Raw genomic sequence first — 5,622 nt, forward strand, 5'->3', positions numbered from 1 at the left:
GAAATCTTTTGGTTATAGCTAAGACAAAGAAAAAAAAACCTAAGAGATACAGAAAGTAATTGATCTGATTTTTCCCTTATGTGTCCAGCTAGGGACACCTTTGAACTAATCAGTTGTAGCCTGATATGTTCTACCCTTTGTTTGAAGCTGGCTTGAGTTGAGTTTTCTACATACTTAAAAGAATCTACACCAGTTAGGGAATGTTACATATGACAGACTTAGTAAGTCATAGTCTCTGGAAAACATTTTATAATACATGCTATATAGTAAAATGAGAATGTATGTGGCATTTCAAGTATCCACCATTGTCATTACCATGATTTATTTTTAACATTTTAATATCATTTAAATTCTTTGTGTTTTTTTTTTCATACATTGTGAATGATATTCCTCAGAATCAGTGACACATCAAACTTACTGTGGGCCCTGAGTAAAGCAGATGGGAAGAGAGTAAGAATTAGTACTTACATGGGCTTTTAAAGACAGAGTCACAATATAAAACACAGATGGCTGACATATTTTGAGGTTGAAAAAATAATTCAGCTGTGGTTTTCAATGATGATTATAAAGTATTCCTACATCACCATGACCCTGGACCGATGAGATCTGATTTCATCTCAGCAAGCATTTTTTCAAAGCTTTACAGTTGATTTCACTATGCAGACAAAATTGAAAGCAAATGGTATCAGAAATGGTAACTTTCTATGTGGTTGTGGACTCTTTACACTTCCATTAATTCAGCTATTAATTCCCGTGCTTGGTAGTTCTTCTTGATGGTGCACTCATTCATTCGTCCCATTCAGGGAGTATTTGACTTTTGTAGCTACTATTTATCTCTTAATTGATCTGTCTACTCACTGACCAACTAGTCAGGGATCAACCTTTAAATATACATGAGGAACACAAATTCTGTGCTTCTAAAAACTATAAACATAAACCTAACACAGTAGCTTGTTGTCTAACTATTCATCAGGTGGGTGTGGCAGTGTCTTTAGATTCTGTTATGAGTTGTTACTTCTTCATTAACAAATATTATAAAAAGCATTCGCTTATGAGTTGAAGGCATGGAAACCCTTACTTTAATAGCATTTGCATAAAATGACAATAATCTCTGGTTCTCTCAAGATCTGAAAATACTAAACCTACATTTGCAAGAGTTGAATACAACTGAGGGAGATAAATGATGTTAATTATCACGTCATTTCCAACTTTCACCAAATAAAGCCCAGTTTAGTTATTTTCAGTTGAAAGATCCAGAAAATGGTTCTAAGAAACTTTGGCTCAATTTTGCTTACCTACTTCTAATACCCATAAAGATAATCTTCTAATACCCATTAATTCTTTCCAACTTCATATCTCATCAAGCAGAGCCAAAAGTTGAGTTAACATACTTGCTTTGGTTATTGTTTGTTTGTGGGCACTGGTTCATTTGGCTGACTGTAGCTCTTCTTCAGAGTCCAAGGCTGCTGTTTGGAATGAGAATGTGTAAGGAATGTATGTTCCTCGATGTGCTAGTCTGATCCTTTTCATTATTTGATTCTCAGATTGTTATAAGGAACCTGTATTCCCAAGGGGATAGCACACATTTAAAAATGATATTTGCATTTAATTTAGAAAGTTGTCAGACTTCATCACAGGTGCCTCATGTCTGTACTATACCAATGTCACACAGTCCTGAATTCCTGTGACTTCTTGCTTTCACTTGTGATTTCTAGAGATAAAATTTTCCAGATGAGTTCAGGAAATATCTATGAAAGGCACCCAGCTCCCTGTCTTCGGTGTCAATGTGTGTGTGTGTGTGTGTGTGTGTGTGTGTGTGTGTGTGTGTGGTATCAATATATGAAAATGTGTGCACATGTGTGTGTAGTCAAAAACTGGTGTCAAAACTTATTGTGAGACAATGTCTCCTTCTGAATCCGGGGTTTATTAATTTAGAATGTTTGGAAAGACAGTCAGCCTCAGTGATCTCACTATCTCTGCCTTTCTGACTCTAGTATTACAAGTGCACACTTCCACACTCAGCTTTTTCTGTGTGTGCTGGTGATCTAAATACAAGCAAAATATGTTAACTTATTTTTTTGGCACTATTTGATAAGGTAGGAGGTTGGAAATGTTTTTACTGAATAAAGACTATATAAATCGGCCTTTATGGCTAGTAGAAATCTATCTAGATGTAAGTAAGAGACCAAGAATGGAGTCAGAGTTGCTTATAACTATTTTCTGGCTCTTTTAAATGAAGCTAACAAAACTGGGCTTTAGTTGCACAGCAGACAGAGAAGGCAGTTTACTTAACTGAGGCCTCTCTCCAGACTACTCTGTTCTGGACAACCTAAATTCTTCAAGATTCATTTAATTTATTCAACATAAGAAAGTCTATGATTCTTAAGTATATATTAAACATATAGAAAGAATATATACTATATATTGTTATCATAATATAAGTTCATCTATATTTTCTTCAAATGGAAAAAAAGGATTTGGAAAATGCAAATGCTTCTGGTTTTGTTTATCATTAATAATCTCACTCTACAAAAGATAACCAGAGTTGCTCCTTGAAATACTACTAACAGATATTTTATATATGGATAACCTTGTAGCCTAGGTTTCTTCAATGGAGTTAAAAGAAGTGAGAGATTACTTAGTAGTCTCTACTTAGAAGTGAATAACCAGTTTCAGCTTAGGATGTCTCATGGACAGAACTTTGGCCTTGTATATGAAAAGTCTTGGGTCTTTATTGCCAAGATTTTTGAAGTGCTGGTGAGGTATATTATTCATCAAAGTAAACATTTCCTTAATTTTCAGATTTTCAGAGTGAACAATTTTGGTCGTTGGGTAATATGTCTTGAGTCAAGTTAAAGACAGTATGGCAGAGTATCTGAAGCACGCACTGTAAAATACCGTTTAACCTTTCTCTTGCAATACTTATATCTCCAGTATTACTGGAAGACACAGGCATTGCTGAGAGTCTGAAACTGTACTCAATAGAAAAATTAAAATGCTCTGTGTGCTTTTGAGTGTGAAGATTTATGAACTCAAGAATTATTAGTATTTTAATTCATGGCTGTAGAGTTACTTTGAAAGAGTATTTTAATTCATGGCTGTAGAGTTACTTTGAAAGAGCATATGCAGTTCTCTGTTTCATACAATTACCAATTATTATCATTGTTTGCCAGAAAAAAATTACAGCCAACCTTGAAATAGTTACTCAAGCCAAATACTTTTAAAAACAAACATCAAAACTCTTCAAACGTTTACAGCAAAAATCATACTTATTTTAGTATGTGGGTATGCTCAGTTTAATGTATTGAGTAAAGAGTATCAGTGTATCTAAAAGCAAGAATTGTGGCCTAAGGGGAAGGTATTAAACGTTCTTGCATAAAGGAAAATTTCAGAGAAGTCTGCCATTTTGAAGGACTCATATATAATATGAGTTGCTGACCAGAGAGAAGCATAGTTTGTGCACTTCTATATGTACATATATGCGAACTTCTGGGAATACAATGCCTTAGAAGCAAATGGCTGAAACTAGGAAGATCTGAGCCAATTAAGACATTAGTAAAAGAAGAAATGAAGAAACCAGACCTTGATGACCCCATGCGAGACTAAGAGGTTTGTAAAGTGAATTTTCCTTGGTCTGAATGGCAGGTTATAGGAGTAACATAAGGATGTCTGCCTGCGGTCTGTCTCAGGAGGTTGTGGTATTTGCTGGCACAGATTATTGTGTTATAGACACTGAGAGCATTGTTCATCTAGTGAGTCAGTCTTTAGAAATAGAGGCCATACTCACAATGAGGTTTCATATGGAGCGAATCAAGATTCACTCCTGAAATTGGTAAAGGTAGTTTAGCACAAACTCTTGTGAGTTATTCTAGAATTTGATGAAAACTATGAGGATAATGAAACTTACTTACTGATTGCATTCTCATATTCCCACTATATACACTATATACAATTGATATGTGTGTTTCTTTTTTCTTTTTTTTTAAAAAAAATTGTATTTACTTAGAAACATTCAGAATGTCAACAAAACAGCCACCTTTTTGTGTGTGTGTGTGTGTGTGTGTGTTTGCAATTACAGAATGGTATTCAGTTAACAGAATAACAATTATCTTTGTACAACATCAGAGACAACTGAAGATGAAAGAAAAAATTAAAAAATCAAAAGAAAACCGAAAGAAAAAAATGGAAAACACAAAACAACCAAACTACTGTTCCATATATAACTAAGTTGTGCTGTGCACCAACAAGAACCTGCTTTATATTTCTATGACAATTGACAACCCCAGACTGTACCAGGCAAGATTAGTGTCTATTGAAAATACCACCAGGACAGGGCTAACTAAAGATGCATTCGCTAGTATGTTAACTATACAAAAAAGAAAACTGTACAGTTTAAAAACAAATCTTACACAGCCTTACATTTCAATTTTTTTCCTTTTAAAAGAGTGAGTTGTGTACGGGGGGTTAAATACTTTATAGACAAGGAAAAAATCTGCTCTAGGACAACTTATTTATAATCATCATCTTCATCTTCATCTTTCTCCTTCTCCTCCTCTTCCTCATCCTCTTCATCCTCCTCTTCATCTTTTTCTTCCTTCTTTTTCTTGCTCTTTTCAGCCTTGACCATCCCCTTTTTCGCAGCATCAGGTTTTTCTTAAGCTCTGTAGGCAGCAATATCCTTCTCGTACTTCTCCTTCAGCTTGGCGGCCTTCTTCTCATAGGGCTGCTTGTCATCCGCGGCAGTCTTGTTCCACATTTCCCCTAGTTTCTTTGCGACATAACCAATGGATAAGCCAGGGTGCTCGCCTTTGGTTTTTGGGTGGTACTCAGAACAGAACAAGAGGAAGCCTGAAGGAGGCCTCTTGGGTGCATTGGGGTCCTTGAACTTCTTTTTGGTCTCCCCTTTCTGGGGGGTGTAGGTTTTCATTTCTCTTTCATAACGAGCCTTGTTAGCCTTTGCCATATCTTCACATTTCCCCTTTTCTTTGGCAGACATGGTCTCCCACCTCCCTGAGCACTTCTTGGAGAACTCTTGAGAAGTTGACAGAAGCATCCGGGTGCTTCTTCTTGTGCTCCTCCCGGCAGGTTTGCACAAAAAATGCTTATGAGGACATTTTGCCTCTTGGCTTCTTAGGATCTCCTTTGCCCATGTTTAGTTGATTTTCCTCCGCAAGGCACAGAGTCTCCCAGTGCCTGTCCGGCTCTCACTTGCCCCAGCGCTGTCTCTATGGAACTCAATGTACTGTAATGGCTCCGTGTGTTTCTTTAAACTTAAAAAAAAAAAAAAAAAAGACACATAGTTGTCTGAACTGAAATGGACATACCATAAAGAAACTAGAATTAAGAAGCCTTTTTGGAACCAATTTTCCTAAAAATGTGAGTTCTTTTTTTTCTATTCAGAATTATACACGAAATAGCAGGTTGTAAAAATGTAGTCTATTTGAAATATTTTGATGACTTATTTTTCTAAAGCTTTCTCTTTTTGTTCCGTTTAAACACAGGATACACTTTCCTTTGTCTCCGAGGCTCGAGGGCTGGCCTCTGGGTGATTAAATTGCCCAGAAATGGGAATTCATGATTAACACAGGCGCATTTATATGAGATGTTATAATTTGTAGTTTG

General features: G+C 36.0%; 1 pseudogene across 1 annotated transcript; it reads right to left on the reverse strand.

Annotated features, from left to right (window-relative positions):
* Positions 1-4,507: 4,507 nt before the first annotated feature.
* LOC308429171 (high mobility group protein B1-like) lies at positions 4,508-5,150 on the reverse strand (annotated as a pseudogene). The gene has a single exon. The product of its transcript is annotated as a high mobility group protein B1-like (transcript).
* Positions 5,151-5,622: the final 472 nt, after the last annotated feature.

This window comes from Micromys minutus, assembly GCF_963924665.1.
Source record: "Micromys minutus genome assembly, chromosome: 13".
Lineage (NCBI taxonomy): Eukaryota > Metazoa > Chordata > Mammalia > Rodentia > Muridae > Micromys > Micromys minutus.